This window comes from Symphalangus syndactylus, chromosome 18, assembly GCF_028878055.3.
Source record: "Symphalangus syndactylus isolate Jambi chromosome 18, NHGRI_mSymSyn1-v2.1_pri, whole genome shotgun sequence".
In the NCBI taxonomy this organism is placed as follows: domain Eukaryota; kingdom Metazoa; phylum Chordata; class Mammalia; order Primates; family Hylobatidae; genus Symphalangus; species Symphalangus syndactylus.
Window position 1 is genome coordinate 12,793,866 of NC_072440.2, and position 23,111 is coordinate 12,816,976.

General features: G+C 46.0%; 1 protein-coding gene across 16 annotated transcripts in view; it reads right to left on the minus strand.

Moving 5' to 3' along the window:
- TBC1D22A (TBC1 domain family member 22A) overlaps positions 1-23,111 on the minus strand; it is a 403,669-nt gene that overhangs the window by 212,423 nt on the left and 168,135 nt on the right. The gene's annotated exons all lie outside the window — the stretch shown is intronic.

The window sequence follows — 23,111 nt, forward strand, 5'->3', positions numbered from 1 at the left end:
ATTTCACTCCGGCCCAAATGAATCAGCTGAACACACGCTGGTACTCAGCCACGTCTGGTGGTTGTTTTGTCCCATCCTCCACTTCACTGAGCTCAGCGTCCTCAGCTCCTGCTCTCCACCCAGAGCACGGAGCCACAGACACAGTGACATCATGACGGCTGTGCTTTGGAAAGATGAGCCCAGGAGAGGGGGCCAATCAGAGGGGTTGAAAGGTGAGGCAAGATGCTCCAGTGTGTGCCATGCCCACAACTCTCAGCCTTGAACAAGGAAATCAATGTATCTGACCTGCACAAAATCCAATTCATTCATTCAACAGATAGGAATGAGCACACCCCAACCAAGAAAAACTTCCCAGCGTTGACTGCAGCACTCACATACATGCATCACGTTTCTTAATCCTGATCTAAAGCGAACAGTAGCTCTCACCTATTTAAGAGGTAAAAACACAACTGAGCAAGGCAAAGGACATGTTCAAAGTCACACAGCCTGCAAGAAGCAGAGCGGGACTGGAGCTGAGACCTGTCTGACTCTAGCACCTATGGACTTTCTATTGTGGTAACAGCATTTTAACTACACTAGTATGACCCTGACCTGATCCTAGACCTTCTGAAGAGGATGAATTCAATAAAGTGGTTAAGATGCAGATTGTCTCTGGCATCAGACCATCACAGCTCTGCTACCTCCTAGTTAAGTGGCCTTCAACAAATCAGTTAACCTGATCAACTCTCAGCTTCCTTACCTATAAACTGAAAAATACCACCTCCCTCCCTCCCTCCCTCCCTCCCTCCCTCTTAAGGGTGTTGGGAGAATCACACACATGCACAGCTAAGCTGAACAAAGCACCTGACAGAGGTAAATACTCAGTCAATGTTAATATTAGAGCTGGCTAACTTTGACAGAATTCTACCAAATCCTAAGCCATGGACCAAAGATAATAATGACAGCAGACTTCCAATCCGAAATTATGCAGGACAAAAAGACAATAGAATGACAGTGTTAAAGGACTGGGAATAAAACTGGTAACCCAGGATTCTGTACCCAGTAAAAATATGTTTCAAAAACAAAGTGAAATATTTTTCACACAAACTAAAGCTATACTACTAAAAGTGTTAAAGTTCTTCAGGCAGAAGAAATCATGTGTAAGGCCAAGCAGACACAGACCTACACAAATAAATGAAAAAACAGGAAATTATAAAAATGAAGATGAATATGAAGGGCGTTTTTTTAATAATTTCTTTAAAAGATAATTGACAGGGAACATACCGGGCATACAGATCTTGGCTTTAATACAACCCTCCAATAAAAGGAAGGAGGACTCCTTGGAGAAATGGCCACACACACACACACAGATGAGAGTGCGTCATGGGACCCAGGGGCCAACAGAAAGAGCTCCCAACGGCAAAGCTGAAACAATCTGAGCAATAAAACATATAATGTAATATTGACTACAACTCGAAATATGAAGCATTTTAAAATTCATATTGATATAAATAATTGGATAAATTAACAAATGTGGAAAACAGAAAATTCTCTCATGCAAAAAAATTCCAAATAATTTCTGAACATGCTCTCCCCCCACAGAAGTGAAGTATGACCCCCACCCCTTCAGTGTGGGCTGCACACAGTGACTTCCTTCCAGAGAGTGCAGTATGGGAAGCAAGGAAAAAAGAGTGACTTTACAGTGAAGACACCTGGCAAACACTTCACCAGGCGGTCAAGGTCACAGACCTCGGCTGCTAAGACAAAGATGACACCACCCTCGGATCAGACCTGGTGAAAGGCCATCCAAGCAATGTGGCAAGAGGATGGGCAGAGGCAGGAGACAACGGGGTGGTCCTGACGCGGAGGACAGGAGAGGGTGGCCAGGAACAGAGTCAGATCTGGTACCGACAATGTTGAGGGGTTCAGAGAGAGAATCCAGGGGCCCTCAGGTTTCAGCAGACTGGGCAGATGTACTGACCAAAGAACACCGCCAAGGCAGCAGGTGTGGGAGAGCACGCTGCCTCTGCCTCCAGCAGGTGTGGGAGAGCAGGCTGCCTCTGCCTCCAGCAGGTGTGGGAGAGCAGGCTGCCTCTGCCTCCAGCACTGGACTCTGTGGTACTAGCATCTTCAAGGAGCTGGCAAGGAGACAGGTGGATTCAAGGGAGTGGAGCTCAGGACACAGATCTGGGCTAGAAAGCTGACACTTCAGAGCACTACATCTTAACCTTGCAGGCCAACACCCACGCACAAAACTGATAAAAACGATGCTTCTTTTATCCAGAAAAACGTACAGAGATATAACATTTGGCATAATGTCAGGAGGCTCCTAAACCTGCTAAAAGCCACTTGTGGGCTTTTAAGTATACAGTGTAATGAAGACACTAGCATGCAAGAGTGGAGAACGCAGGATGAAAGGGGAGAGGGTCAAGAAGAAAGCTCAAGAGAACCAACGGCCCAGGCAGAGGAGGACAAGCGGCACGCACAGGAGCCGAAAATGTGGTGAGGAGGGACAGGGTCCACAGGAATGCCAAGGCCAGGAAGTCTTGCTGTCCCGGAGCCTGGGAGGAAAACGCTTTCAAAGATGTGGATGTGCTGTGAGGGATATGATGGCTGCAAAGTGTCAACCAAACACAGGGCAGGCCAGTCACTTCCGACCTCAGTAAGAACTTGCTTGCCGAGGGCGCCTGGCCACAATCTGTCCCCCTGTGGACATCCACGTGCCCTGTGCTGTGGGGCTCAGCAGGATACATCTTATTTACAAAACTCGTAACAAACAGCCTGCTCTGTGACTTCTGCTCTTAATGTGATAACTGGTCCAACTCCAATAAGCTAAATGGGATTTCCTGCAAGATGAAAGGAGACCAGGTACACCTGCTTCCTCGTCTCCCCTCATGCAGAGCCTCTGGTGTCATCACCTGAACGTGCTCAGGGATGAAAGCATCAGGACACCTTAAAGAAAGACATTTCCTATAAAACAAAGCTCCGCATTTGAGCCTTCTGCTTCCAGCAGCACAAATTCCACTGGTTATAAATCAGGTTTATGAATTTTGCATGGATCTGAAAGAAAAAAACCCATCAGTCATCACTGAGACGCTCGTCCACTTTACACCTCGCTGTTACTGGACAGGTGACACAAGGTGCTCAGCTCTGATGACGCATCATCACCAAGTCAAGCTCCGAGGGCTCCAAGATGGCGCCGGCTGCAATGACAGCCCCCTAACTGGCGTGAAATACAGCCATGTCCGTGCAGACATTCCATCACTCTCTTAGTACAACTGGCCCAACTGTACATTTTCAGGACTCACTGCCCCGGGCAATCCTGCATGCTCTTGATTATTCTTTGAAAATGTATAATACATGAATTGCGAAACTGATTGTGAAGGCCCAAAATTAGACACTGCTGCCCGGCCTCAGAAAATGCTATCATTTTAGAACGTTCTTCTAAAGTGGTTTGTGTTTTATTGGCAAACCAGTATATTATTATTGTAATAATAATGATTTAAATATAAATACCATTAGAGCTACAATAATAATACACATGTACTTTGTGATTTTACTTCAAAGGCTTCCCAGCACTACACATATACTCAATCATTAACCTCCCAGAGAGAAGAAAAGCTGCAAGGATTGTCTCCATTTTGCAGATGGAGAGTCTACGGCAAAGAAGCAAAGGGTGGGTAGGCCCAATGCCACGTACAGGGACAGCTGAAAGCTCTGGAAGTGCTGGGCTGTTTCTGCTCATAAACATGCGCGTATGCATACACACTTCTACGGATGGATGCAGACTCACACACGTATCTCAGCACAAACACATATCCCGAACACTTAGAAGGAATGTGAGAGAGAGATTATTTATAAGGAACTTCTCTAGAGAAAAGGAACAGAATTAAAACTACACTGGTAAACTGGAGAAAAATAACACAGAAGTGCAGAGGTGTGGGGTGTGTTTGGTTCTGCATTGTCCCCGGCTCTCCATGCACACATCCATCCCGGAGACACAAGGGTCCGTAAAAGGCGCTCTCTCTACCTCTTCAGAGTCTCCTCCACACTCACCCGTCATTCGCGCACATCTACCATGAATAACCCAATCTAGGAAAGCTACCACCACCATCCTCCTGTTGTTCCTTGCAAATTCCTGATGAGACGTCGCCATGTCCACACTGGAAAGGAAGAACAGGAAGCTCCGAGATGACAGCTGGCTCTGACCTCAGAAAGGAAAGTAGGAGCCAGTGGGCCCTAAAGCCTCCCATCTAGCCATCCTAAAGGACAGTCCAGCATTTCACAGCGGACACAAGGACCTCAAAACGGGGGCAGAAATCAATGACTGCCTGGTAGGACAACATAAAGACCCGTGAGGTTTTGACTAAGAGTGTGAATGATTAGGTTGTCCAACAGGCCACACAAACAGCACCCATCCAAGACTAAGCTCCTGCCATCCTTCCAAACCCGGAACCTCTCCCACCAACCACTCAGGAATGGCAACTCTACCCTCCCTGCCAGTGAGGCACAAACCTTGGAGCCATCTTCAACTACCCTCTCACTCGTTCCTCTGATTCATGAGCAAACCCTTTCATCAGCTCAACTTTCAAACCAGAGTCAAATCCAGTCACTAATTATCACCCTCTTGCTCCAAGCCACCGCCATTCACCCCCACCTGGATGAGCACAATGATCTAACTGGTCTCCCGGAGTCCACCCAGCTTTTCCCTACAACCTAGTCTCAGTACGTTCCCAAGGCGACCCTTTTCAAAAAAGGCCATGTTAACCTACGTTAACCAATGTCCCTCCACTGGCCTCCAGGCCCCATGGGGGTCATTGCTGCTCAGACGACACCGAGCACAGCCCTCCCCTGCTCAGCCTGCTCCGGCCCCAGGAGCCTCAGCTCAGGCCTCAGGGCCCCCTGGAAGTCTCCGCACTCACTCGCCTGCCCTTGCGCATGGCGCTCACCACTCCCGTCACTGCTGACCCACTCAGTGAGGCCTTGCTGGGCCAGCATTAAAGACTGCAACACTTTCTTTTCCTTTCTCAGTTCTTTCTTCTTAGTGCTTCTTAGTGCTTGCCAATATCCAACTTACTATTTTCTCTCTCCCCACCAAAAGAATAAAAGTTCCTTGAGTACAGAGATATGTGTTCGGTAGATGGATGAAATGATATAAATTTGCTAACAACAGATCCATTCAGACGCTTCCATGTGAAGCCTCCATTTGCTCTATCACCAAACGAGTAAGAATAACTCCCAGACATACCCCCGATCTACGTGGGAACATTTAAAGCAGGCCATGCCCTCCTCAAGGCCCCACACAAACATTGTGGCAGGAGGCAGGACTGGAGGAGAGCATCAGAGCAGAGATGGGGGACGGGGTCAGGCTCAGCTCCATCACAGATGGGGCCCTCAGAAAACCAACTTCTTTCTCTGGCATGGGTTTCCCTGAGAATGGGGAGGATGACTCAGATGATCCCGAGGTTCCCTCTGGCACTCACAGCCTCTGACTCCCTGAACCACACGAGTGTGACCGGCTGTTGTCATGCTCAGGGTGGTTCCAGGTATTCGGGTGGACCTTGGTGTTGCATCTTCTTTGAGGGTCAGGTGTGAAGACAGGACTCAAAAACGGAAGAGAAGCAAAATGAGGCACAATCAGTCTCTCGAACAAAGACTCTTTTAGGAGCCCAAATTTGTGCTCCCTCATTGGGTCAGACTGTCATTTCTTCCCAACATCAGATGAAATGAGTGACCCTCACTCAGAAGTGGCGCTCCGCTCCTGCTTCCCACAGGGCTTCTGCTCCTCAGCGAAAGGCAGACAGAGCTCCCGTGCCTGGAGGCAGGCTGACCTGCCTGTGGGGCTCTCACCCCCGGCACACAGTGTTCAGTCTGCATAAGGTAAATGTGTGTGACGGGCCTTTAGGGTGATTTTCTGATTTTCTGACTTCGGTAGCATGTTTCTGTTTGGCCGTGCTTGCAAGATGAAATTGATTCTGTGGAGAAAGGCACGGTCTTTACCTGTCTCACGGGGCCTCTTAACAATAGGAGCAGGTTCCGTTTCAGCAACTATCATTTCTTTCTTCTTGAGAAATTGCAGCTTCTGCCTCACGGGGACAAAGACCAAAGAGAGGAGACAGCTTCTGTGCTGCATCAAAGATTTCCCAAACCAAGCTGAGCACAAACCATCGCCACAGAACACATGGAGACCAACTCCAGAGACTCAAAGGGTTATCGACCAATACACACCGGGAGTGAGAAACCCACCGTGGGGGGATGAGCAAAGCTCATGACTGCAACCAAGGCTTTGGGTGGAGGAGACTCTACCCCCACGGGCACGCAGCATGTGGGAAGATCTCAAAGGGCATTACCAAGAATGTAGGCTCTTGCCTACAAAGGCATGACCATGTATAAAAATGACTCCTAAATGGTGAGCAGTCAAGAGTTGGTGGCAAACTCTAATACTGTTTCTTTCACAAAGTCTTGCTCTGGCGTAGAACAAAAGGGAAAAAGGTCTGGATGCCATCTTACTTGTCAATTTAAGAGTGAAAATGAAAATGAAAATCTTTCCTGCTTAAGGGGCTTTGATTTCTTGTTTTCTCTCTTTCACCTAAAATGTTTTATTTGAAGATATGCAGGTTTGTTTTTATTTGCTTTGTTTTGCAAATCTCTCTTGTTCGCCTCTAATACCCCAGCCCTCCGTCCTTGCCGCCCTCCAAAGGCATGTTTCCTAGACAACCCAACGTAGCTCGGAGCACCTCATTTATGCAAGTGTACAAAGAGCGTCCTTCTCTCACTCACAGCTGGCATTAAAAGGCGAGTTTATCAGGTGAGAGCAGGATTCTAAAAGCCCTGGCAATTTTTCTGAATCTCTCTTGATGAGAAAGAGCTAAACAAACAGGTCCCCAAAGTTAGCAACAGAATGGAAAGGTGGCCACAGAATCCCCAGGAAGAACAGGCAGACTACTGACAAGGCTGATATGGAGGGCCAGGCAGTCCTCATGATATCTCTGGCCAGGTTCCTTGGGCAGGCATCTCTGTCCACCTCCCACTCCTGGCAACAGAGTGAGGGGGGAGGAGGGAGGGAGAAAGGGAGGAAGGCAGGAGGGAGAGATCACACTTGCAAGGGCCAGAGTGAATGTATGAAGAAAACTAGGACGTGCAACACAGACAAACCTAACACAGACAAGCGTGAGCAGCAGCCCATGGCTTCCACGAGGCCTTGAAATAGCACAACGAAGATGGTGGTGGCCTGGAGGGGGCAGCTATAGACCTGTCTCTGTCCCACCAGCAGGTTCAGCAGGTTCTAGGCCCTTATTGCCCCACCTGTAAGATGACGGTGGAGGACTGAAGGGTCTCAAACGTCCAACCGTCCACCTTTAATGCGCAGGGATAAGTCACTGAGCCCCATGTGGCCTGGGCCTTTTTAACTAAGAACAATGGCTGTACTCGGATGACCCTGACTTCAACCACCCTTAGCCATTCGACTTCACACATCTGGGTCCAGACAGAGCGACTGAGAAGAACCCAAGAACCGTGTCCAAAGAACAAAACCCACAGAAAGTGGGTGATTTAGGGTCCATCAGCTGATACAGCAAACATTTTCCCCATTCAAACTGGGGACCTATTAGCATTTCTTTATGCTGATTCACATCACTCTTCAGAGAAGCAGCACACAGCTCTATTACCTCATCCACATAACAGGGTGTGACCTGGGGAGGCTGGGCCTGGCAGTCTCTAAAGACCCCTTGGCCTCAAATTCTATGATGAAGACTTGCTCCTCCTGGAGAAGGCCACGGCTCCATATTCAGGCCACTGAAAATTATACAACTGGACTGTACTACAGACACCCCAGAAACAAGGAGCAGCTGAAGTCTCTCCCTAAAACCTACTGCAGACACAATATGCCAACATAAAAGTAGGAGGAGGTGTTATGAGGTTGCAAAGGAACCTCTAGAGATTTGCTCAGAATGCACTTCCTAATGCAGGCAAGCACGCTGCTCTGAATACCAACCTAGAGGAAGGGGCCCCAGGCTCGTTCCAGGGAGCACAGACTTGCTGAGACAGCAGCTGAGGATGCTGTGACTAAATGAATGAAACAGACTCACCTCAAAATGAAAACTGCCTGGGAAACTCAGTCATCAACAGAAGCCCATGTGCCTACACAGCCGTGGGACTCACGCAAGCACCGTCCCAGAGGCCCTCCTTGTGCACCTACTCAGTGCTTCTGTGGATGAGGCAGTGAGGCAGCCACCTGTGCCCTTGGATCTTACAGCTGTATCTACTCTCCATCTGGCTGGCCGGCCTCAGGCTTCTATTTGCTTCTGAGCCCAGTGCCACCCTTTAGACAAGAAGAAGGGTCACTGAGGCTCACCAGCCTCCTGAAGGAACAAGGGGGAGCAGGGGGCACCAAGGCCTCCGCTCGTCAGGAGCACCTTTCTCCTGCAACCTCTTACGGCCTGGTGGGAGAAGCCTCTGTGTGTTCTGGCCAGCTCTCTTCCACACAGCATCCTCTGTGCAGCCAAGGATGGGAACACGGTTCAGTTCAGCCACACAGGCCCAAGCGGGTACTGTCACACCGGCTGGACGAGGCCAGCAGCTCCTACAGTGCACAAGCTTATGCTGGCCTGTCTGGAAGAGAAAACGAACCTACGTGGAGGAAGCTGGTAGCAACAACACTCCATTCCCTCCCTTTGGAAAGCTGTGTACACACACCTTTAAGGGAGAACGATAAGAGCCAATACCGTGAAGAATCACAAGGCTCCTAAAACCTCTTCTTCCAACCAGAGTGAGAATTACACAGAATGTCACTGTTGCTTCAGCCACTGATAAAAATCATTCTGAAGTACTTGGGGTCCCAGTTCCGCAGTATTGAGTAGAAAAGTAAGTTCTAAAGAAAAGAGTACAAAATACTAGTCAGCAGGATGAAGCTCACTGCAATTTGCTTTGAGCTGTGGGCCATGGATGAGTTATTTCCTTCTTTGTGCCTCGACCTGCCTCTACTGAAGGATCATAACGCCAAACCCAAGGAAGGCACGAGGCAGGTAATATTCCAATAGCAAAGTGTGTGCCCTGACAGAGGGTAACCAGGGGGAACCCTGCTCCTGTACAGGCCCACAGAGGAAAGGGCAGAAGGACTCGGAGGCTGGGAGACAAATGCAGACCCCAGGACACAGCCTTAACCCCCTGGGGCTTCTGATGTCAGCTGGTTGGTCACACCTTTCCCCATAACGAGAAATGGCCATCAGCACAGCTGCAGCCTGGGTTAGGATCCTGGCTCAGACCCTCAGTAGCTCTGAGACCTTGATCAAGTTATTCAATCTCTTGTAAAACAGGGGTGATAACAACATCATCTTCATGATTTAGTAGGACATAACAACAACGAAAGTTCTTTAAAAGCTTTGGAAATAATGTGCTAAATAAATGTCAGCTGCCGCCTCCACTACAACCATCAAACAGGCCTTGTAATTTTCATCACCTGTTTCTACAGCCCCCAGCAATAAGTGCTGAATGAATGAGTGAAAGAATACAATAAATTGCCGTGTATCCCTCCTGAAATTTAAACTGCCTAAGAGCAAAGATCATGGCACACAATCTGGCATTTCAAAAACCCACCAGTAGTTTTACAAAAGTTTGTGGTATTGAACTGAAAATCCAAGGAGACCAGAAGATGAGGATTCCATTTTGACTTTTAAGAACTAAGGTCATGACCAAACTACAGATTTGGAAGTGGATCAGTTGCTAAATGCGTGAAGTTGCAAAGTTTGAAGTGCTTGCCCCTTATTTCCAGATTTTCCTTTAATCTCTCAGGCACAGATGACAGAAATTGAGATAATCTACACATACTTAACTATCTTAAAAGAAAAATCATCTACATGTTCAACTTTCAGCTTTTGTGAATTAAAAAATAAATCAAATTTTCACTCTCATATTTAAGGATTCTTTTTTCCTCTAACCAACAAAAAAGGCAAAAGAGTAATAACGAAAAAATAAAAGTATCCTCATTGTACAAAATGTGAGACCAATTCCATTCAAGTTATAATAGATCAAAGAGCATGGAATGAAAAGTTTTATTTTTTAAAAAATGGAGTACAGGCTGGGTGCGGTGGCTCACACCTGTAACCCCAGCACTTTGGGAGGCCGAGGTGGGCCGATCACGAGGTCATGGGATCGAGACCATCCTGGCTAACACGGTGAAACCCTGTCTCTACTAAAAATACAAAAAAATTAGCTGGGCATGGTGGCGGGCGCCTGTAGTCCCAGCTACTTGGGAGGCTGAGGCAGGAGAATGGCGTGAACCCGGGAGGCAGAGATTGCAGTGAGCTGAGATTGCACCACTGCACTGCAGCCTGGGAGACAAAGCGAGACTCCATCTCAAAAAAAAAAAAAAAAAAAAAAGGAATGCGTAGAATTTAATGCAAGTAAAATAAATTTAAAGTTTAAAAATTTTTAAGTGAATCCAATCAGTATCAAATGTAATTGCCAATGAAGAAAAAAACAAAACAAAAATAAGCACATTAGTAATCATCCAGGAAATACAAAAACACAACAAGCTACCACTTTATACCCAGTAGGATGGCTAAAATAAAAACACAAAAAATAGTAAGTGCTGACAGGGATGTGGAGAAACAGAACCCTCATCCTTTGCTGATGGGATGGTAAATGGAGCAGGCACTTTGGAAAACAGTCTGGCAGTTCTTCAAAGGTAAAATGTAAAATTCCCATATGAACCAGCAATCCCACTCCTAGGTATATCTCAAGAGAAATAAAATCATGCCCACATAAAAACTATACTAAATGCTTACAGCAGCACTGTTCATAATAGCCAGAAGTGCAAACAACCCAAATGTCCATCCATTGATGAATGTCCCTCCATTGATGAATGGATAAACAAGACGTGCTCTATATGGAATATTATTCAGCCATCAAAAGGACCAGAGTACTGACACGTGCTACAATGCCAGCAAACCTCAAAAACATGATGGTCAATGAAAGAAGCCAATCAAAAAAGGCCACACACCGTAGGATGCTGTGAACATACAACATGAAATGTGAGAAAGGGCAAATCTATGCAGACGAAAAGCAGATCAGCGGTCACCAGGGGCTGAGGAAAGGAGGTTGTGTGGCTGCTGAAGGGGCCAGGGTTTCATCCTGAGATAAATGTCTTGGAATAAGAGTGTCGCAATTGTTGCACAATTCTGTGAAGACACTAAAACCACTGAATTATATGCATTAAATGGGAGACAGACAGATGGGCCAGACAGAATACACAGGTAGGAGATAGGAGGAGTTTATTCCCCTTTCCAAGCACAGTCCCAGCTGCTCCAGTCCTGGCGGACCAGCAGCCCATGCCACTACTCTGTGTTTACGGCCTTCAAGGTTGAACGTTTAAAGCCTCAGCTAAAACACAATTTCTTTCTCTGCCTTGGGTTTTAAATTCTGTTCTTACAAAAGTAGAGATATTGCAAAGGCCTATCATATGCGGAATAAATACAAGGCTGCTTTCTGCCCCCAGCTAGGACAGCTGGGCAGCCTCCAGTCCAACTCCACCACCTCCTGGCTTCTGAGTGGGAGAGGAGGCTCATTAATTACACCGAGATGGATGCTGTGGGGAGGCTGGGAGGAGAGCACAAGCCAAAAGTGAGGCGGGCAGCTCCCTTCGGAGGACATTTCTCTCTTCATAATTACATTAATTGCAATTAGCTCTCTCCTCTTTCATAATTCTTTTGCACTGACACCTGCGGAAGTCCTCTGGCTCCTGTTCAACGCCATTTTCCTGCTGCCACGGGTCCTCCAGCTCATTTCCCATTTGGTCCCAGAAGCACAAAGCTGCTCCACTCTGCCGTCCTGGGTGATGCACCTCCGTGTGCAAGCATGATCTGCTTTCACCAACCGGCCCACACCTCATCTTCATACTGAAATTAATTTCTCTCCTAGTCAGCCCTGAAATAAAGTTACTAATGACAGACAGATACTTCATCTTTTCCTCCTAATTCATTCACCCTTAAGGAAAAGTTTCATAAGTAATTAAATTGATTTTTCCTTTCTATTTGGGACACAGGTCTATTTAGAACAGGAAAGTAATAGAAAGCCTGATTTCTCAGCAAAGATCCCTCGGGGAGGCCTGGCGATGTGACTGCTACAGCAAGAGGCACTTCCTGAAGCGGGCTTGGAGGGGCCTCCGTGGACTGGTGGCCGAGCGCACATCAGCCCTCTTCCTAATTGACATGTGCTGTATAAATTACACTCAGAAGGGATTCACAGGCACTTTCTGGATCCGAAAAGCTCTTTAATATTAATGCGGTTTGAATCCTTCTTGAATACTATACAATTCTTATTACTGAAGTAAAAACTTAAGACGTGTGACGTTAGCGGCATAGCTAAGCAGCTGAAACGGTGTGATCAGAGTAGCCGTGTCTAATTACCCACGAAAGTCACTGAAACTTCCCCAAAGAAACCAACAGTAGTGGTGAAGCTTGGGGCCTTGTGAAGTCATTAAGATAGCTTTATAAAGCTAAGCTTTTCACCCAAATACAGAACAGGATTTTTTCCTATTTACTGCTCAGAATGAAAAAGCACCTCAATACAAAGTTAAAACAAAAAAACCAAAGCTGGCTCCATCATTGATACCTAATATGAACCACATGCCGGGCAGCCTGCCTAGTCCTGTAAGACTGTGGGACTGTGTGTATATATATGTATCTGGTGCCCCCAGCCCCCGTGCTATTCAAGGGTGGACTGTGTATTTATATATGTATGCTAGTGCCTCAGCCCCCGTGCCGTTCAAGGGTGGACTGTGTGTGTGTGTGTGTGTGTGTGTGTGTGTGTATATATATATATATATATATATATGTATGCTAGTGCCCCAGCCCCCATGCTGTTCAAGGGTGGACTGTGTATATATATATATATATATATATATGCTAGTGCCCCAGCTCCATGCTGTTCAAGGGTGGACTGTATACATATATATATATATATATGCTAGTGCCCCAGCCTCCATGCCGTTCAAGGGCGGACTGTGTATATATATATATATATGCATGCTAGTGTCCCAGCTCCCATGCTGTTCAAGGGTGGACTGTGTGTATATATATACTCATGCACGTTGTTATATTGTGCTTTGCTGTATTGTGCTTCACAGATCCTGCATTTTTTACAAACTGAAGGTCTGTAGTGACCCTCCATCGAACAAGTCCATCAGTGCCATTTTCCCAACAGCATGTACATGCTTTGTGTTTTTGTGTCAGCATTTTTTAGCAAGGAAGCATTTTAAATTATGGTATGTATGCTGCTTTTTGAAACATATATTGCACACTTAATAGATGACAGTATAGTACAAAGCATAACTTTTATATGGACTGAGAAACCAAAAAATTCGTGTGACTTTCTCACAGTACTCCCTTTCTTGCAGTTGTCTGGAACCAAATCTGCAATATTTCCAAAGTATGCCTGTATAGTGGATCTAAAATGGGCAATATCCCTTGAATGCAAATGACTGCTCATCAACTGTCATGACTGAGCCTGGGTCACATCTGTAAGCAGTGATGCCAGCTTTCCAATTCCTCTCTCATAGGTCCCCCTCTTGTCACTGCTTTGGGTTCTTCTTGCACTGATCTTGTTGAAATGCAACTGTGATTCTAAATGTCAAATGCATCTCTAATCGGTTTTAGCTCCTCATTACTACCAGTCCTTTCTCCCATATTTTCATTGGCAAAACATAGTCTCTTTGATAATTTTGATGGCTTACAATTTTGTCGAAGACAGTCATATTCTATGCTCCAAAACGGGAGAGGATTTTCCTTTTTAGATTTATGAACATCAATTACAATGACCAAGCCAATGGGTATTTTCATTTCTGCCTCTATTTCCTTCCAATTATCTCTTGATTGCTTTTAGCAATTATCCATTTACTAAGTGTACCAAGTTTGGTCCATAAACATCTTAAAAGATGAAAGAATATTGTCACTTATCTGTTTAACAAAAGGGGATGGTCCACATTCTTGTCATAAAATATCATGTGATAAAGCCCATCCTGCTGAATGACTAATTGGATGAGAAACCATATTCCCTTCATATCGTTAGAATACTATTCACTCGTTGATGCTTGATTTTAAGGAAATTCATCTAAGCTATCTTCCACTGAAGGCGCACAGTCTGCGAATTCGCTGATATGATCAACTTCACCAACATCACTAGCATCTAGAGAGCTGCTCTCAATCTGTCTGCATTCATCTTCTGATTCATTTAATAATGGTGAAATGTCTTCCTCTGCCAATTTTCCTCTCATTGCCATTACAAGTAAAAAATAAAAAATTCTAAATTCTCTGTGTTTAATGAAAGCTAAAAGAAAAGCAGACTTCAAAAATGGTGTCTCCAGATTGTTTTCACACCTTTTTGAAAGATAATGCAATCATATGGGTAACATAGTAAGAAAATTCAAGTATCACATAAAAGATGTGGTTTATTCCACTATCACATGATTCTTGATGCCATCTCTTATTCTCCCATTCTATTATTTTAGTCTATTTCTACCATAGTTAGAAATAACTGGCCGGCTGTGGTGGCTCATGCCTGTAATCCCAGCACTTTGGGAGGCTGAGGCAGGCGGATCACCTGAGGTCAGGAGTTCGAGACCAGCCTGGCCAACATGGTGAAACCCCATCTCTACTAAAAATACAAAAATTAGCCAGGCATGGTGGCAGGTGCCTGTAATCCCAGCTACCCTGCAGGCTGAGGCAGGAGAATTGCTTGAACCTGGGAGGCAGAGGATGCAGTAAGCCGAGATTGTGCCACTGCCCTCCAGCCTGGGCAACAGAGCAAGACTCCACCTCAAAAAAAAAAAAAAAAAAAAAAGAGAAATAACTGATGAATAATGATAAAATAATATCTAGAAAGAGAAAACAGCAAAATGTTTCCAGATATAGATAAAAAAATACCATTAAGATGTGATCATGCAGCCATGAGTGCTTAACAGGGACACATTCTGAGAAATGTATCACTAGTCTATTTCATCATTAACGTCACAGAGTGCACTTACTACACACAAACCTAGAACGAAGCCTACTGCAGACCTAGGCTATATGGTATAGCCTGTCGCTCCTGGGCCACAAACCTGTGCAGCATGTTAGCGTAGTGAATACTGCGGGCAAATGAACACAAAGGTCAGTTTTTGTGTATCTAAACATATCTAAACACAGAAAAGGTACACTACAAATAAAGTAGTGAAGACAAAAAACTGTACGCCTGTATAAGGCATTTACCACGAGTGGAGCCTGCAGGACTGGAAGTTGCTCTGGGTGAGTCAGTGAGTGCTGAGTGGCTACGAGGCCTGGGACATTACAGTGCATAGCTGGAGACTTCACAAGCACCGTACGCTTAGGCCACACATTTATTATTATTAATTTCCTTCGTCAATAATAAATGAACTTTAGTTAATGTACCTTTTTTACTTTATTAACTTTTTAACTTTTTAACTTGACTTTTTTATAATAATACTTAGCTTAAAACTCAGATACATTGCATAGCTGTACCAAAATTATTTTTTCTTTATTTTCTTATTCGATAAGCTTTTTTCTGTCTTTAAATTTTTTTTTTTACTTTTTCCAATTTTTTTGTTAAACGCTAAGATACAAACACACACATTAGCCTAGGCCTACACAGGGTCAGGATCGTTAGTATCACATTAATTCCACCTCCACACCATGTCCACTGGAAGGTCTTCAGGGACAATAGCACACAGGGAGCTATCATCTCCTCTGATAACTACGCCTTCTTATGGATACCTCCTGAAAGACCAGCCTGAGGCTGTTTTACAGTTAACTTTTTTTTTTAATAAGTAGAAGTATTACGTTCTAAAATAACGATTATAGTATACTAAGCACTTAAACCAGTAACACGGTCATTTACTAACATGATCAAGTATTATCAACTGCATTCCTTACAGACCGGCAGTGCAGTAGGTTTGTTGACACCAGCATCACCACAAACACGTGGGTAATGCATGGTGCTAAGACATCATGATGGCCATGATGTCACCAGGCGAGAGGAATTTTCCAGCTCGCACACACTTCTGTGGTATATGCCATCCAGTGTGGACAAAAACGTCATTATGTGGCGCAGAACTGTATATCCTGGATTCCCCACAGATGCAGTGGGTCCATGTGGTAACTGCAGGCTAGAATGCATTTTCTTCTATTTTTCAAAAATAAGATTTTCTCCTTGTTCTTTGAAGAATAGGATAAAAACCATGAAGTGTCAATCCTTATAAAATAGTTTGAAATGTTCAAACATCCTAAAATGGACACGAGATTATGCCTTTCTTCAAAACGAAAGCAAAGCACAGAGCACACCTGTGCCAGAATACAAACCCCCGCGGCCCTCCGCAGGAGACCACAGAAGAACCCTGTCACTGCCCCCCACGAAAAAGCCAAGCATGATGACTGTCAACTGAAAATAAGAACCTCAAGAACAGCTGGACACTCAGAGATTTTGAAACAATTTTCAGTCCCCAAGACTAGTCTCATTTGTTTATTTTTTGAGTTTGCTTTTTGGTGAGCAGTTTTGCTTTTACTTTGAGTTAAAAACTTTAAAACTTCTGCAGACTAGGTCAGTGTGGCTTATGAAGAGCAGGGTAAATACTGCTCCTTGCCAGCCTGGTAAATACTCAAGAATAACTTTCTGCTCTACTGGGCTGTGTGTCCTCGCAGAGTGAGGCTCCCGTTCACACCTGATTCTTTTGTTCAGGGCTCCATTGCAGAGCCTGAGCAGTTAACTGACAGCCCTTGTCCAGAATCCGACAGAAAGATCCATAATTACCATGAGTCCATCTCACGCTCCGCTTGTCAGGCTGTCCGCCAAGATTGTTTGGTAACGGAGGTCATCAAAGGAGGATGAGAATGCCAGCCCTGGCCCCAGGCCCCAGCGGGTACAGTTCATTAAAGAGATGTGCTATGTACTGTTTTGGGTGCTGCCTGTATATTCTGAGTTGCTTCTGGAGGAATCCTGAAAGCTCCCCAGCAGGGAGGCTGTGCAGGGAGTCAGGAGGAGGGCATGGAGAACCACGAGGAGCCTGGCCCGAGGGGGAGGGCATGCAGAACCGCGAGGAGCCTGGCCCCAAGAGGACCCACCACGCTGAGGCTCCCAGGCCTCACCCAATCACAGTGCAAAGGCAACAAGTCCCTACAGCCATCACAGGTGAGGGGACAACTCAAGGAAAGAACCACAGGTGTCAAGGTGACCAGCACATGCCCGGCACCCTCTGGCACCTAATAAATGGCAGCTATATGCATGATGAATTCTCCACTAAGGTAGAAAAGTGCTGAGGATGAGGCACTCAGAGCCTGGCATTAACTCAAAAGCTGATGACAGAATAATCCAATGCTGACAGTGATCAAGTGACAGAAAACAGCTGCATAAGCACAGCGCTTCAGAGTTCAGAGGAGGGGCCTAGGAGACAGTGCAACAGCAAAGGCCACAGAGACACGGGTTCAGAGTTCAGAAAAGGGGCCTAGGAGACAGCACAACAGCAAAGGCCACAGAGACACGGGTTCAGAGGAGGGGCCCAGGAGACAGCATGACAGCAAAGGCCACAGAGACACGGGCATCTTTGAGGAAGAGACTGGGATAGAAGGACAGGGAGGACGTCTAACTGGTTCCAGCCCACAGACGGCCCATAGCACAGCAGCAGAGCCTCCTGGGGAAGTGACCGCTCAAGACTCCTAGACTCGGAAAGGAGCGGGGCGAGATGGAATCACAGGGAGAAATGTCACCCAAACTTCGAGCTTTGAATCCATTTAATGACTGGTCATTTTCCAAGAACTTTCTGAAGCTTCGTGGTTTCTATCTGTATTTTCAAACTGCCCATACAGCCCTTGTGACAGGGGCTGCGGGGGAGTGCGAATGCATCTAAATTCACTGTGCAAACTCAGTAACCCAGAGGCAACTTCAAGATTATAATTTTTTTGACTCACTTTTTAACAAGTATCCCCATTTTCTCTCATGTATCCAGGATATCACCTAGAGTCCTGAATGTTCAACCCAAGTTTCTAATTTGCTGAAATACAGGGGCTTCATCCCAGCCCTCTGAATATGAGCTACGGGAGAGAAGGTGCTAACGTTGGACTCTACTCTGCGTGGCTGACATCAGAGGTAATATTACTTGTACCTTCTTAAGGCCACTTTCAAAACTGACTGATGCCTTCGCTGCTGGGCAGGTCACATCAGTGACCAGCTGTGCCTGACACACAGATGACTCGCCCTGAAAACCTTCATGATCAGACACTCAGAGGAAGCCCAGCACACCCAGGCCACTACTGAACAGAAAAACAAGTTAAGTGAAACCACCAAACCTCTAACCATGATATCAAACAGCTTTCTGAAGGGGACTCACCTCCCCTCCCCACCCTCTCCCTTCACCAGGCATGCTGGCCTTGTGAAAACGCTGTGGACACCACAGGGTGACGGCCAGCGAGCCCAGGGAGGGCCCCTGGACAGGCGAACAGTGAGCAGCCCAAATTTTACACGAGCTGCTTCCTCTCCAACAGCGTAACAACAACACCCGAGGCAACGCTAAGAGGGGGCGGCACGTGTTGCCCTTCACTGAACCAGAGAGGACACAGACTTAGAGCAGACCCTTTCTGGAAATGGGTGATGTGTCCCCGGGCTAGAGCATGGACACGCCTCGCCCTCAGGACTCCATCACTACTGCCAAGGGACTGCAATGGCAGAGTCCTTGCCCTCTTATGAAGTGAGTCCTAAAAAGGAAGAGTCTTCCCCAAGAGTAGGGTAGACGATGTGGGGGATGCTGAGATTCCTGCTCTCTCTGGCAAGTGAAAGGAGCCGCAATTTGCTGACAGCCAACTGCACACTGGAGTCTTTAATTTTCCTAACAACCTTCCAAGATACTCACTCCTCCCACTGGCCCCAGTTTATGGCACTGAGAAAGGGTGAGTGCCCAGCGTACCACACAGCCCAGAACACCAAGGCTGAGAATCTAACTGAGGTTTCCAGGACTCTGAAGCCCAGTGCCTTCTGCTACCCGCTTGAGCGTCTCCACTTTTGATAAACACATAACTCTCATGTCCTTTTTCCCTGTTACTTAAAATTGCAAGGTAAAGTAGATTCCTTAGTTATCTGCAAAGAGAAAATTTAATTTTGATCATGAAAACTACATATCTTTACTTGGATCATGAGAAATAAAAAGTCTGAAAACTCACCCATTCACTGGGTCAAAAAGCCTTGCCTTTGCCATTTTGTTTTTCCTTTTGAGAAGATAAAGATGGCAAGAAAAGCAAATAGAAAAAAGAAGATATAAAAAGGCACATATCAAGTATAAACTCCCACGCACCGCAAAGTGGGAGTCCAGCTTTATCAAGTGTGAAAAGGCTAAACACGGGAGACCACTTGGCCACACAGCCTCAACTCAGCCTGGCTCATCCCTACACCCCTGTCCCCACCTCTGCTTCCTCTCACACTAAAGCTGTGCTTCCCAAGACCAGAACCAAGCCATGTGTGGCTACTTAATTTGAAATAAATGAAAATGAAACAGAACTGAACCTTCAGTGGTGCTGGTCACATTTCCCGTGCTCAGGGGCCACGTGGCTGCAGTCAACACCCGCCCCGGGCAGTGCAGGGAGAGAACACACGCATCTGAGTGCAGAGGCTGCCGGCCAGCGCCACCCTGGCATGAGGGGTGTGCCTCCCCCTGCAAAACCCCTCCAGTGGTCTCTCCCTGTCTCTGTCCTCAGAATTAAATAGCATCCCTGCGTGGAAGTGGCCAGAGTGGGCAGAGACTCAGGAGAGGAAGAAGAGCTTCCTCTCGCCCCCTCAGAGACTGCCTCATTTCCCTCCCACTGGGTTGGCCAAGAGAAAGCCCTGTCCAAGAGCAGAACTTTCACACACCTCCATTCGTCTCCATGGCTTCGAGTAATTCCAAGCCATGCTGAAAATCCTGGACCTGGAGAAACCTCTCCTTCTACTGAGGATGGAAGACACTGCTTACCTAATGGGAAGGCCCACCTGAGGCCCAGGAACTGCACCTCACCTTGACTGTCCTCTGCCCTCTGCTCAGAGCACACGCTGTGGTTGTGATCATGATTAACTTTTGTTTATTTGGAGAAAGTGGTCCTGAGAAGAATGCCACCTGCTAGAACTGCTGATGGATCCTAACAGCTCAAAGACAGGAATGGAAGGCAGATGGGTGCTAGGCAGAAAATGTAAAATTTCTGGAGGGAGGAAATTCAGGTAGCAGAAGACAATGGCAGCCAGCAAACTACCTGCTCCCAGCATTTCCTCCCAAATGATGCCAAAAAGCAAGGAGGAGGCCGGGCGCAGTGGCTCACGCCTGTCATCCCAGCACTTTGGGAGGCCAAGGTGGGCAGATCACAAGGTCAGGAGTTCAAGACCAGCCTGACCAACATGTGAAACCTCATCTCTACTAAAAATACAGAAATTAGCCAGGCGTGGAGGCGGGTGCCTATAATCCCGGCTACTCAAGAGGCTGAGGCAGGAGAATTGCTTGAACCCGGGAGGTGGAGGTTGCAGTGAGCCAAGACCACACCACTTCACTTCAGCCTGGGCAACAGATGAGATTCAAAAAAAAAAAAAAAAAAAGAAGAAAGCAAGAAGGACAACGCACACTGCATAAAACCCTATCCTCAGAGAGAATGCCACATTGCCAGTGAGAAAGAATCATCTCCACGGTGATCCCCCCTTGCCACCCACCCAAGGCTCCATGATAGGTGGAAAACCATGGGGAGGAGAAGAGAAGGGGAGGGGCCGTGGGAAATGAAGTAAACTTTCTACTTCCTTTTATGAGGCAAGCATAACATTTATTCCTAAACCTGAGGAAAATGGTACTCCACCAAAAAACCCTATGCACACTCGTGGATACAAATGCAAAAGCTGGAGGACAAATATTGCAAACATATGACCAAGAAAAAATCAACACCACATCTGAATTCTCAACAGGTCTTTCTCTGGCCTTTACTCTTTGAGGTGACAAGCTGGTGGAGAAAGCATTAGTTCTGGGGCCAGGAGAGCTGCCACGCCACGGCCTTGACAGGCAACCTTGGGGGATCACAACAGTAACCTACGGTGGTGTCGCCAGAGGGCATTTAAGAATTACAGGTGATAATGTAATTAACTGCTTAACACAGTGTCTGACACGATGAACCCGTTACTAGTCACCGTCATCTTCACTGACAAAGAGTCTTGCTCTGACTAGCACGAGACTTACACTTTCTATAAACGCACAAATGGTGGCATGCATGAGCCAGGAAAGAAACCGGGTAACATCAGAATAAAGCATTCCTCGACAATGAATCAATTTGTAAGCAGAGATTTGTTTTTCCCAGGTTGTGACACTGAATTGGAAATACAAAGAAAACAACAGATCACAGAATATACCATAAGGATCTCATAACTAAATGCCATTAAGCTTTTAAAGTCCATTAACATTTCTAGGAACAAAATAAAAATTATGCATAACATGCAACAGCAGCCAGGAATGGAGAAAACTACACGAAAAATGAAGCTCCGTCAGATCAGTCTTGACCATGCTCCTCTGTATGGCTTTAAGGAGATTAAGAATCAGACCCAGGAAAGAGAGTCCATGAAATTTCTGAAACTTTAAGCGAAGTGTAGGGCCAGGCATCTGTCTGGGGAGAAGAGGATCCACAGTCTTCAGGACATTCCCAAAGGTGCCGCCTCCAAACCACAAGAACTCCTAACACAAAGCAGGCACCCTCTGCTGGCTGTAGTCAACTAGGGTGAATTTAGTCTTAAGAGTTTTCAAAGGTGCTGGTTTGAATTACTCAAGTTCCTGGATATTAAATTATGAGGCATTTATATTAGGAGGGCTAAAAGTGGGAGGATACCTCTTATGTATTTGTTGGTTTATTTCCTCTTAGAGCCAGAACCACTTCAAAAATGACTGCAATTTTAAAACTGGAAATGAAGAGAAACTCATTTTTTAAAAAAGAAAATGAATTGGGAAAAACATGAAACTACATTTGAGTGGAATAGAAATAGAACTTGTTCTCTGAGGGAAAAGGTCCAAATTAACAACGATAAAAATCCCAAAATCTCAGCCTTGAGGACCAGATTCAAATGAATAAGAACTCTGGCTATGTATCATTAAGAAAACCCAGATACTGGAGAAAGGAATCCTTTGATTTAACTATCAGCTGCAAGCATAAAACCCACATGACCAAGTAATTCCATGGCGGGCTCTGAGACAGCGACTTCTAAAGCTGCCTGCAGTCCAGAGGTAGAACAGGAGGGACTACAACTCTAGAACTGAAATGGTGGGGCCTTACAAGCCACTTAACCTCTCTATATCCCTTCTTCTAAACTAAGAGCAGTAGTATCTACCTTACAAGGTTGCTGTGAGAATTAGGGAGATATATGGTAAATTTAGCTTAGGTGAATTCATATAAGGTAGAAAGGCAGGCAGGAGGGAGAATCCCTTATCTATCCCCATAATCTCACATCATTTAAACTAGATACTGGCTTTGGCTCCAAATAAATGGAAGCCAGGATTTAAAATCAAGGAAAGGCTGGGCGCGGTGGCTCGTGCCTGTAATACCAGCACTTTGGGTGGATCACGAGGTCAGGAGATTGAGACCATCCTGGCTAACATGGTGAAACCCCGTCTCTACTAAAAATACAAAAAAAAAAAAAAATTAGCCAGGCGCGGTGGCAGGTGCCTGTAGTCCCAGCTACTCGGGAGGCTGAGGCAGGAGAATGGCATGAACCTGGGGGAAACGGAGCTTGCAGTGAGCCAAGATCGCACCATTGCACTCCAGCCTGGGCAACAGAGCAAGACTCCATCTAAATAAGTAAATAAAGAAATGCAAGGAAAAACAAACAGGTTAATTCTTGGATGTTGAGTATCAGAGTCCCCAAGTCCCACTGACTTCAGGGACTATGAGGGTAATTTTGACTCCCCACAATTTCACTTTAAAACCTAACCCAACCTATCCACCACCATCTGCATATAACACTTGGCCTGGAGTGAAAACTCAGTAGATGTCAGATACTGTAATACAATATACAAAATGCTTCACCAAAACCAGTGTGTTGGTGACACAGGAGCGGACTGCAGGCCAGCGTGGTCTGATGGGGGAGACAGTGAGAAGGAGCCAAGGAAC